A 13,084-nucleotide genomic window follows, 5' to 3' on the forward strand; every position below is an offset into this window, starting at 1 on the left:
AGGACAAAGATGAATCCTCCAATCACGAGTGAGGAGGGGCTGCAAGCAGCAGAAGGAAGACTGCTCTTTTATTTGAGGGGCTGGTGGTTAGGATGTTGTGTTCGTGCTCCTGACATCGGTCATGTGACATGGAGTACTCTTTGGGTGGGTGGGGTTGGGCGAGGAGCTTCCCAGTTGGGGGCTTCTGCTTAAATCTCCATCTTCGTTGCAAGAATTTGTAAACCCTGGTAACCTCATAACTTTACATTGTACTCCAGGTGCACTGAGGGAAGCTCCTTTTGGAGTATCCAGCTGCTTCAAAGGAGGGTACAAATAGGTCATATGAGTCACATTGTAAAATTGGCACTGTAAGTGTCTGCAGCAGACTAAGGATGCATTCTCAAATCTTGAACTTTTGACCTTCTGCCCATCATGATGGGGAAATATCTTATTGATTCCAGTCAGTCCCACATGTGGTAATTAACAGTCCCAGATTACACCTGTGGCTTTTTCATAATAACCCAGTGCCTTGGCAAAAGGTGACATCAATGCTGCAGTTTTTGCCATTTAAGTGTTGGCCTTCCACGATGTAAAAATACAATTTACCTATGTGATTTAATTTGTCCTTTAATGTTACAGTTGGATCCAATATTTATAATACCTTTTGATTTGTGTACCTTTTTAATAAATTACTTCAGAATAAATCTGCATGTGCAGGTACGCAGAGAGCCATACGCAGAGAACACAAAGGGTGTTTAATTAAGAAAGTAAATTTTTCTGTTATTGAAAGTTTTGAAAGTGTTATCCTATTCTACAAAGTGTTAAGTAAAACAAGGCCACTGCAGATGATGGAATCTGGAGCAAAAGAAGAAACTGCTGGAGGAACTCAGTGTGTTGAGCAGCATCTCTTTGGGGTGGGGGGAAGGAATTGTCAACAATTCAGGTTGAGAAGCTGCATCAGGACTGATGTGCAGATGCTGCTTGACGTGCTGAGTTCCTCCAGCAGTTTGTTTTTTTGCAGAGATGGAAGAGGTGAACTGTACTTCGTAACCAAAACACTATAGTAACAGAATAGAACCTATAAAATATAGGTGTGTATTTCTGAGCACCTAGTTCATAATTGATGACTGGCATCTGAAAGCCACATGCAGTTGATTCTTGACCGTATAAGGTCATGGTAATCTTCAGCTCACAACCTTTGAATCCCATTCATTACTCAAATAAAATATAGATCTGATTTTAAAGAAAACTCCTGCATGATTTTATGATACTTGAGCATGGTAAGTTATTTTAAAATAAGACTACTCAGCACAAGATTCAACTTGAACACAATAAAGTTTTACAAACAGGATAAGGATGATCTGGAAACTAAAGTCCTGAAATGCAGGGAGGCCAATTTCAATATCATAACACGGTTCCTGGCAGAAGTAAACTGGTAGCAGCTACTTCCTGGTGAGTCTACATCTGACAATTAGGAGACATACCAAAAAAATGGAAAAATGAGGTGAATATTTGGGTCTAGGAGAGTGAAAGATAAGGACATCAAGTCCAAGGAACCCTGGATGTCAAGGGATATCAAAGGTTGGATAATGGGGTGGGGGGTTTGTGGGAAAGAAACGTGATTAGTATAGGGAATTATAAAACAGGGAGGGTCCTGAAGGAGTATAGAAAGTGCAGGGAGATGGTAGTTAAAGAAGAGTTTAGGAGACAAAAGATGAGGCATGAAATATCACGTGGACAAGATTAAGGAAATTCTAAAGCATTTTAGAAGTGTATTGAGGTTAATCAGGGAAAAGGTAGGGTCCATTAGGTGCCAAATGGCAGTTGTGGAGCCAGAGGATATAAGTAAGATCTTAAATGAATACTTTGTCATCTGTATTCACTGAGGAGCACATTGTAGTTTTGAGAATTTGGGGAGGAGGAAGCAGTGAATTCTCATGTGCTATCATTTTCTTTTAAAGAAAGGAGGTATTTGGTTTCTTAGTGGATGTAAAGGTGGATAAATCCCCAGGCCCTGATGTATATCCTAGGTGGCAGTGGGGTCAAGGGAGGAGATTGCTGGGAGGCCAAAATGGAGATTTTTAAATATTTATCAGCCACAGGCAAGTGCCAGATGACTGGAGGGTTGCAAATGTGGTACCTTTTTTATTTAAGAAGGACAGCAAGGATAAGCCAGGTAATTACAGACTGGTGATGCTAATGTCAAAGTTAGGGAAGTTATTGGACAAATTCCTTAAGGACAGAATTAAACTGCACTTGGAAAGTCAGGGATTGGTCAAAGATGGTCAGTATGGGTTCAGTATGGGGAGATCCTGTCTAAACAATTTGATCCATTTTTTTTATTTCAAACAACTAAAGTGTGTGGCTGATGTTGTCTACGTTGACTTTGACAAGGTCCCATGGTTAGAGCCCATGGGAATTAGGGCAAATGGTCATATTGGCTCAAAATTTAAAAGGTGATAAACCAGCACATATTCATGCTTGTTGGTTGCCTTGGAAGGAACTACTTCCTTGAAATTCACCTTTGTGCAGCTTTAGATACCTGTACAAAAAAGTAACTCAAACATTGCTGCCTATGTTGACAGCACCATAAGATAAATATTTTTTATGAAGCTGGAATTTGAAAGATGTTGAAACCCTGACTGTTGCATTATAGGATACTAACCAAAGTGATATTCCAGCAAAGAAGCACTGGCTGTCAAGGGGGCATGAGCTCACTGCAGAAACCTATTATAATCAAATAATGACCTATGTAAAGACTGCTGCTTTTACCAGCCCACCTAACGATATTTTGGTTTGAGTATGTCCTGGTCAAGAGTCATGCAGATATGTGATGGAATACTCAAGTTTTATCTGACTACACATTTCATGAGTTCAGTTATGTTTGTTTGACTGGCAACTAAGTAGACTGCTATGGGGACAACATCAGATACTTGCGCCTGGTGGTAGGAATAATGTAGACATAAAATCTAGTAATAGTTGCTTATCCAGTAAGCTTGAAGGTATTATAACTAGTGTTTGTAGTGATGTTCTTGATGGAGCTGGTTTAAATATTTTTTATAACTCTGACTTCAGGTGTCCTTAGTGCAGTTTTAAAATGTAGTGAGCTGAGATATTTTCAGCTGTAGTGTGCGCTTCATGTTTTACACCGTTATCTGTGGCTAATGGTTGCACTACCACTCAGTCAGAATATATTGGGTTTAAAATCCTACTCCGGGCACTGGAATATAAAAACCTAGGTGATTACTTGAGTGCTGTACTATTGCAGTAATGTATTATCAGATGAAGTGTTAAACTAAAACCATTGCTTCCCCCTTGGGTGGATATAAATGATCCCTTGACAGTATTTCGAGGAAGAGCAGGGGAGCTCTTTCAATGTTATTGGACAGATTTTATCCTTGCATCAAGTTCATTAAAACTGATTATTTGGTTATCATGGCTGTTTGTGGGAGCTTGCTGTGTATTTTGTTTGTTACATTAAAGGTGACTACACCTGAAGTATTTAATCAGCTGTAAAGCACCTTGGAATGTCTTGACTTTGTGAAAGACAAGATTTTCTTTACACCTGGATTCCTCAATACAAGAGACAATGAGTTTTTCCAAGGTGCACAATTCTTTGTCTCAGTTGTTGATCATTCAGAACAAATATGTTTGATCTGACTGACAGCAGTCTCCATATTTCCAAAATATGCCTTGTGTGCACAAAAATTCACTGAAGAAAGCTTGATGTTAATGAAAATTTGATGTTGTTACTTCACTAATAACTTGATCAGAAAAATATTAAATAAAAGTAACCAGGTTGTGATTGTAGGAAGTATTTTACTTCAATGTAAATGCTGTAAACCGTTTTGAACCAAACTTCTGTTCCAATCTTTATTCCTGTTGTTCATGCAGTAGAGTTAACGTAATGAGTGTATGATTTATTTCAATTAGGTTTTGAAATAACAAACAATGCACTGCATCATTGATTTATACACTTCTCCCCTCCTGAAAACAGGAAGAGATGATTTGTCCTATTGGTTGGGGAGGAAATTAGTGAGAAAATCATTTTGTAAAATGTGACTTCATCTGTGCATTGAAGACTGGAAGCTTTACTTCACCATCAAAGTCTTTATTATCAATTCTTCTCCTGTCCAGTGTCCACTTGGGAGTCACTGACAGTTTCGCCCAACAGAGCTCTGAAGTCTGCAACAAATCTCTTTGGCCTCAAAATAGTGTTTCCATCCTTGCTTACTATTTCGGATTGGGTCTGACTTTTGGAACCTTAGTATGTTGCGATATTCTTGTTTCATATTCTATTCTTAAGTTCAGGAATGGTGGCAAGTGAAGGCCAGAGACTTCCTACAAACGAGTGGGGGGGAAAAAATCAAGTTGCAATAATACCAAATTGTTGCTACATCCAGTGGTATTGGCACAATTCGGGGATCATGATCTGGAATTTGTATGAGGCAAGGAAACTTGCTGAAATGCTGCTGCAAAAGGAAAAGGTACCAATTTGGATAGACAAAGGGGTGATTTTTTTTTTCACACAATGAGTCGTGATATATTTTGCATAATCCTTGTGTCATTCAGTTCAGCCATGTACTGTAATGGTCCATGATTTCATGAATTGCCCACAGAACACAATCTTGTGCACCATTCCCTGCCGTGACAGAGTCCTTGTGCTGCTGGATGACTGAGATGGATGTTATGCTTCTAATGTGAAGGGTGGTCAAATTTCAGAGAAGTTTTCCTTCAAAACAATATCAGTGACTATTGCTACATACTAACTGCCAATTGCACAAGGTCAATGAAGTCAAATGATATTTATTCAAGGTTACTTATTTTTACAATATACCAAACTTGTAACCTAAATGATTTGGTTTGAGTTTTCAGAGCAGATGTACGTCCTCTGTCTCTTTGAGCCTGCTCTGCTGTTCGTTAATTATGTCTGATTTCTATCTCACGCAGTTTTCCTGTACTATCCTCGTGTTTCTTGATTCCCTTAATTACTCTGAAATCTATCAATCCCTGTTCTGAATCAACTTGATGGCTAAGCCTCTAGGGTAGCAATTTATAAAGATTGACCATTCTGAGTGAAGAAATATCTCCTTATCTCAGATCTAAATGGCTTATCCATTATTTTGATAGTGTGACCCTGGTTCTAAACTTGTCAGCCAGTGGCAACTTCTTCCCAGCATCTATTGTACTAAGCCCTTTGAAACTCAATTTTTTTTAATGACATCATCTTGGGCGTTATCTACTCAATACCTCCACATGCAACAAACCTACCATCCCTGGAACCTGTCAAATGAATCATCAGTGCACTCCCACCGTGACAAGTATATCTTCCTCTGTAATAAGGAGATCAAAATCGTGCAGGATAATCTTGGTGTGGTCTCACTAAGATAGTCCTGGACAGTCCCCAGGGTTGAGCATGATTTGCTTTTGCTCCAGCTCAAATGAATAGAAGATTCTGTCCCAGTGGATTTTTTTTTTGTGGCAGTTATTAACCAGCCTGATCGTTAACAACGTAGGTAGTTGAGATATCTAAACAAAGGCTTTCTTCATTGAAGTTTGATCCATTTGTTGTTTAGCCAGATGAGTAGCAATGGTAGTGCTATAGCTGTGTCCTTTACCTGGACTTGGTGTGGGGGGGGGGGGGAGGAAGGTGTGGGGGGGGGGGAGATGGTAAGAGAAAATCATTTTTGATTCCTGTTATTCATCTATGATGTGAATGAGTACATGGAGGTCAATATTGCCAAAAGATGTAGCTCTGATAATTGCATGAAACAGTTTGACTTTGAAATAAGAGATTACATTCTGCAGACTGATGGGTAAGTAATTGCTTTTTATTTCCAAGTGAATCAATATGAGTGAGATAAACAGATTGTGTTGTTCAGTAATTAAATATGTGGCACAGGGATGGTTGTTGGCATTAGATTGTAAGAGGAATGTAAACTAAATAAAATTTATTTTGCTCATATGAATGAAATCTAAGGGTAAATCCATTTTCTTTTATTAGCCTCTTAATTTAGTCTTTCTTCCATGTTAAAGTGATCCACTTTGATAACTAATTAAAGTTGAGTTGACCTCTTGTTTGCTCTTTTGGGTTCCTGTACCATTTAATCCAACCAATTAAGTTAATTTTATCCTCAATCAGTTTGGAATTTTGTACAAAGGCTGCACGCTTGCTGAACAGAACAATGATCTGATTGTGAGGAGAAAGTGGCATGAAATTCATCATCACAATGAGCAAAATGTTGCATTCCAGTTAAAATAATACCAGTAATTGTACTATGAATATATTTCTTGTTGAGGAACAAGAAGATTGTAACGTGCAGGTTACAGTCAGTCCTTCATGTTAAGTTTCTGTGAAGAGCTATTTTTAAGAAAAAAATAATGAGCTTGTTTGGACTTAATTTATTGTTGTGAAATTGTGTTAGTGCATTGAGAGGGTCTTGGTTGACTTCCTTCATAAGGTAGACACTCCTTTAATAATAATAATTGGCAGTTTTCCTGGGGTCATTGAGTGTGGAGAATGGAAAGGGTACTGGACATTCCATTCTGAGTGTCATTCACCTCTCTCTCCTCTGATTTTAATCCATGCTGAATGACTGGGGAGGCTGCGAAAGGTCCCCTTGAGCAATTGATTATCAAAAATGATCATTAATCTACTTGATGTCACCAATTTTTTCACAGTGATCTGTTTAAACATGACATGGTTTTTAGGATCTAATGAAAAATAATTTCAGTTGTAAAATGATTTCACTAACAAATCCAACTTTTGTTCATACAATTGTCTTCAGTTTTTGTAAATTGCTGCTCCCAGATGTTTGATCATTTTTCTGGTGAGGGGGGTTGGGTTCTTTCACATTTTGGAAAGGATGGTTATGGTTTGAGCAATGAGTTAGGGCTGAGAAGGAAAAGAGAACTCTGGCATTGCTAACTTTCCTTTTCTTGGAATCATTCTCCCTTGGGTGTTCCTAGGGATGGAGGACGGCGTGCTTTCACTCTGGTTCTGAGATGGCTGATGAGGTCGATGTGGGACCCCAAGACACTACCACAGATGGAGCTAGAGGTTCTTGATGGGGCAAGACAGGCAGGTGGGTCATTTGTGAAGTGGTGTGCTACTTCCACCATTTATGCTGGGCTTCTGTATGTTCCCTATGCTTGGACTTGAGGTTCTTAATACCATCCTGAATGGACCTGCTCTCCTGTGGGTCAGGAATTTCCAGATGTCAGTGGGAATATTGCATTTTCTCCAGAAAGTTGAGGCCATTCTTGAATCTTTTCCTCTGTTCACCTGTGGCATTGCTTAAATAATGTCTGTTTTGGGGGTTGGGTCACAGGCATTCCAATATTATAGCCTAACTGATGGAGAAGACTGAATGTAATTAGGCAGTTAGTGCTGAGGATGTTGGTCTTGGAGCAGAAGCTGGCATTTGTGTTCTTATTCAATCAGTGGATTTGGACAATTTTGCAGGGACATCATTGGTCGTATCTCCTCAGTGCCTTGAGTTGCCTGCCATTGGATACACCATCTGTGACCTCGTGTCCTGGCATATTCCTGTCTCTACCCAGAATAGAAAAGTATAGAAGCACATAGGAGAGCAGTGATCACTGTGACCTGGCAGACCAAGAGCTTTGTGCCAGATCTCGGGTCTTGATCCTCAAGCAGCCACAGGCAATGTAAGCACACTAAGTGATGGTGAATCTCATCTCATCATTGATATCTACCTTTGATTTGAGGTGGGGGGAATCTCAAGATTTGGGAAGTGGTCCAGGACATCCATGATCTAGCCCCAGACACTTTTTTTTTTGTCGGAGACTGGTTTTGTGCATCAGGGGCAAGTTAGTAGAGGACCTTTTTGTCCTCTACTAGTAGATCAGTGATGATCTTTAATGAATGGCATAGTAGGCTCATATGGCCAGGTGGCCTACTTCTAATTGTTTTTTTTTTGTGTAGGGCCAACTTGTATGTTTCAGTGAGTGGGCATGAACACATGCAGGGATCAAACTCCAAGCACACGGAATACCTGTGTACTGCTGCTGAACTATTAAGTGTCAGGGTGATCTTGGTTCTTGAGTGAAGGTAATATAGGTTGAGTAGTTTCCTATTGGACCTCCAGATTATTTCCACTTTTGGTAGCTTTGTAGGAAGTAGGGTTCAGCATTGGGTTGAGAAATATTGAATGAATTAGAGGTAATGATACAGCTTTGCTTTACACTGATGTGCACTGAAATCTGGACCTATTGTTTAAAGTCATGGCTTGCATGCCACTAGAAAGTGCATATAAAATGGAGCTGAATTTCTGAAGATAATCAAATTCAAGGAAGGTACTCCACCCACATTCCCTCCTGATTGACAGTCAAAGACTTTAAGTGGCTGAGCCAGTAAACTCAGTGTGAATATGGTAGTAAGCTATTAAAAGGCATTGGCCCCTTTTATGAATTACTGTCATACTCAGAAATGCTGATGAATACAAAAATAGACATGCCTTAGCTGAAGTAATAGGGAAGATGATTAGACAAATGCTTGAACCTCATCCACAGTAGAACATCAAAGCCAGAGAAGTTTGGTTCATAATCTATATGCAATGAAATTAGTGTAATAAAATAGCAAAACTGCCTATAATACAGGAATTTGGTTTTATTAGGCTATTACTGAAGAGTGCAATTGTGTAATTATTGCAGCTGCAATCATATGCTGTGCTGAGACCTGAGATTAAAAGATGGTGATCAATATTTTTGTGTTGAAATGGAGGCTCTGATGCACAGGATGGCAAGAGGCTGCAGAGGGTTGTAGACTTGGCCAGTTCCATCTTGGGCACAATCCTCCCCAACATCGTGCATACCTTCAAGAGGCGGTGCCTCAAGAAGGGCAGCATCCATCACTAAGGACCCTCACCGTTCAGGATGTGCCGTCTGCTCATAACGGGAGGAGGTACAGGAGCCTGAAGACACTCACTCAACAATTTAAGAATAGCTTCTGCCCTCTGCCATCAGATTTCTGAATGGTCCATGAGCACTATTTTGTTATTCCTCTTTTGCAGTAATTTATTTTTGTAACTTAAGAGTAATTTTTGTCTTGCACTATACTGCTGCCACAAAACAAACTTCATGATGTCGGTCACTGATGATAAACCTAGATCTGAAATCAGTGCTTGCGCCATAAGTTTTTCATTTGTTCATTCTTCAGGATGTGGGCTTCTCCAGCAAAGCTTCCCCTATCTCCACCTGTCCTTGGAAAGGTGGTGGTGAGCCATCTTTTAAGTACTGTAGTCCTTCTGGTGAAGATGGTATTTTTCTGATTTGAGTTTGCTTGGAAGGGAAGCTGTGGGTGATTGTGTTCTTTTGCACCTGCTTCCCTTGCCCTTGTGGTTGTGGGTTTGGGCAATGCTGAAGGAGCAGCTTGGACAATTTTGTAGACGGTATGTTTTGTAGCCACTGCACACCAGTGGTTAAGGGAATGAATGTTTTGAGTGGTAGCTGGGGTGCCAGTCAAATAGACTGCTTTGTCCTGCATTATGGCAAGCTGCTTGTGTTTTGTAGGAGCATGTCTAGGCATGTGGAGAGTAAGGTAAGATATCTTAGTCACATATACATCAAAACACATCTTTTGCGTGGAGTGCTCTGGGGACAGCCCACAAGTGTGGCCATGCTTCCGGCGCCAACATAGCATGCCCACAAGTTCCTAACCTGTACGTCTTTGGAACGTGGGAGGAAACTGGAGCACCTGGAGGAAACCCACGCAGACATGGGCAGAATGTGCAAAACTCCTTACAGACAGAGGCCTGAGTTGAACCTGGGTTGCTGGCACTGTAATAGCGTTACGCTAACATCAAACTTCTGATCTGTGTCTTGCAGATGGTGGCAAGGCTTTAGAGCATCAGGAGGTGAGTCACTTGCCACAGGATATCCTGCCAGTGATCTGCTCCTTTAGCTCTGGTTAATGGTGATCTCTTAAATGGTATTGGTGGGGGCCTTGGCCCTGGAAGGGCCACTGAATGTCATAGGTGGTTGGTTAGACTCCGTCTTGTTGGTGATTATTGCTTGCAGCCTTGTGTTGCAAATGTTACTTGCCACTCATTATTTCATGCCTGAATCTTGTCTGGATTTTGCTGCATGTTGGCACATATTGGTTCATTTGCTGCTGAGTTTTGAATGGAATGAAACATTGTGTAATCATCTGCAAGTATCTCCACTAGTGACCTAATGATAGATGAAAGTCATTGAAGCAGTTGAAGATGGTTGACCCTAGGACACCGGCCTGAGGAATTTCTATGGTAGTGTCCTGCAGCTGGAATGACTGGCCTCCAAATGCAGCCACTCTTTTGTATGTGGTATGTTTCTAACCTTTGGAATGTTTTCCCCTTGATAACTGGTAAAACTGAAGTTACTGGCATACTGACACATTCAGTTAGATGTTGCCTCAATGTCCAGGGTAGTCAGCCTGTCTTTGCTTCTGGAATTGAGTTCCTTGGTTCACATTAATTCAGGCCAAGGTTGTGTTGAGTTCTGGAGCTGAGTAACTGTGGCAAAACCTAAACTGGGTGTCAGTGATCAGGTTATTGGTGAATAAGTGCTGCTTGATAGCAGTGTCAACAGCACCATTCATCACTTTAATTGGAAGTAGATTGAGTGAAGCCAGTTGGATTAGATTTGTGAAAATCAAAAAAAAAGACTGAAAATCTGAAATGAAAACAAGATGCTGGAAATGCTCAGCAGGTCAGGCTGCATCCATTGGAAGAGAAATGGAGCTAATGTTGTTGCAAAAAAAAAACAAACTGCTGGAGGAACTCAGTGGGTTCAGCAGCATCTGTGGAGGCAGAGGAATGGTTGACGTTTTGGGTCAGACCCTGCATCAGGACTCAAGCACTTCAGGATTGGATTTGTCTTCCTCTTTGAGGACAAGATGTACCTGGGAAGAGGCCAGTGCTGTAAGTGTACTGGAACAGCTTGGATAGAGGATCAATTAGTTTTGGATGACAAGTTTCCAGTGCTACAGTCAGGATGTTGTCTGGTACAAAAGCTTTTCTTGTATTCAGTAGCTGAAGAATGGGTAATATAATGGCACGGAGCTTGGGAGGAAGCCAAGGTTGATCATCGAATATATACATCTGGCTGAATATGATTGTGTAAGCTTCAGCCTTGTCTTCAGGACTTGCATTCTGGGCTCCACATCATTGAGGATGTTCTTGGAGCTGCTGCCTCCTGTTAGATAGTTAATTATTGACTATTATTTAGATGTGGTTGGACTGCAGAGTTTTAATTTGATCTGGAGATGCAAGAGAATGCAAATGCTGGAATCTAGAGCAATAAACAGTCTGCTGGATGATCTGGGTCAAGCAGCATCTGTGGTTGGAAAGGAATTGTCAACATTTCTGGTCAAAAACCTGCATCAGGACTAAGGGGGGAGATGTCCAGTACAAAGAGAGGGAGTGGTGAGCCAGGAGATGGAGGTGATTGGTGGACTGAAGAGGTGAAGGTTGGTGGGCAGATGTAGCCAGGTAGGGGAGGGGGAGGTGTGGAGTTGAGAGGCAGGTAGATGATGGATGGAGGTGTACAAAAGAAATAAAGGCAGATAGAAGGAGAGGATTCCAGATTACAAACTAAATTTAAATAAAGCTGCCCTGTTGTGATCTGAACTCACGTCACTGGTTCACTTCTTGACTGCTGTCTAGTAGGTTAACAGCTAAAATTTTAGCTAATTACACAAGTTTGTTTCTCTTTCAGTCTTAATTGTTTGATTCCAAACATTTAGTGCTCTTTCTTTTCCTGATGCAGCATCTGTTCTAAAATCTATCCAGTTATTACCTTAATCTTTAAGATAATAAAATTAGGCAAGGAAAGTACACAAAACAGATTTTATTATTTTTCACCTGTTATGCACCCCGCCCAATATTGGACTGCATTTGCTTTAATAGAACTGAATATCAGGCATGTTGTATAGTGATCAGTGCACAAAGTGCTTTTTTTTATTGTATCTTCACCCAGGTCCAATTTATTTCCTTCAGATTTTCTAATAGTTTTTTCATACCTCCATTACTTTACACTTGTAGACCAGGCTTGTTGTTTTAGTGTACCATATTAAAATACAAAAATACTTCTGCCTGTGGTGTGGTGAATAAAATTGAACACAACTTAATTATTTGAATGGTGTAAGCAGTACATTGACCAGGAGTACAATAACTGGTCTTTTCCTTCATTATGTGGGCAAAGATTTTAGCAGCATTTTCAGCTGCTTCCCCACGCTATCTGGTTGTGGAGAGTGCTCTACATTTTTTTTTGTGTTTGCACTGTAAGAAGTCAATCAGGAGAAAATTGCTTGTCAGTTTGCTTTGGATTTGTTAAATTAAATTCAGTCCTTCCTAGTAGTGTCTCAAGCACTGCCAGAATCATCCAGCCATATTTTTCTCCTGCCATAGCAATACTGCCTTCATTTACCCTATCTGAGCCCACTTATAGAAAAAAAACTCTCGGACTTGCTTTTGTGGCTTCCACATTTCATATCCTTGTTGATCTTTCAAAGTTCATTAGAACTTCAGAAAAAGGAGCAGGAGTATGTCATATAATTTCTTGATCCTGCTCTACTCTACTGTTCTAAGTCACCTCTATTTGGGTGGGGAGGGGGTGGGGAGGGGAGGTGTGGGACGGTGGGGAAGAGAAGAGAAAAACACAAAATGGGGACTTCTAGGCCATGTAGCCACACGTAGATGCCAGAAAAATGTTGAAATATTTCATCATTCAAGTGGTATTGAAGCAAATAGAAAATCCTAACATAACTGGATGGAATCAAGATAATTTTATGGGAAGGGAAGTCATGTTTGATTAAATCCAAAGCAGATCTCTGAGGGCACAGCTTGCAAAGTAGTTAAAATGAAACAAGTGTGTTATGCAACTAAATTTTCAAAAGCCTATCAATGAGATGTCACAGGAAAGGTAGTTGGGCCAAATTATGGGCTTATGGGTTTGAAGGGTAAAATAATGGAAGGAAAATTAAGGCAAAGAATGGAGTTTTGTAAAAAAAAAACATGGGTTGTTTTCAAAATGAAGGCTATTGCAAGATGCTTGCCACAGATTTCTATAGGGATTTTGAGCTATTTACAATCTATATTAATTT

At 40.3% G+C, this 13,084-nt stretch overlaps 1 protein-coding gene across 1 annotated transcript in view; it reads left to right on the forward strand.

Moving 5' to 3' along the window:
* The window catches only part of LOC127572098 (plastin-1-like), an 84,585-nt gene that overhangs the window by 4,631 nt on the left and 66,870 nt on the right, over positions 1–13,084 (forward strand). Inside the window, 1 exon segment of the mRNA XM_052018977.1 lies at positions 6,949–7,064. The gene's annotated coding sequence lies outside the window, so the exon portion shown is untranslated.

The sequence above is a fragment of the Pristis pectinata genome, chromosome 6, assembly GCF_009764475.1.
Source record: "Pristis pectinata isolate sPriPec2 chromosome 6, sPriPec2.1.pri, whole genome shotgun sequence".
Lineage (NCBI taxonomy): Eukaryota > Metazoa > Chordata > Chondrichthyes > Rhinopristiformes > Pristidae > Pristis > Pristis pectinata.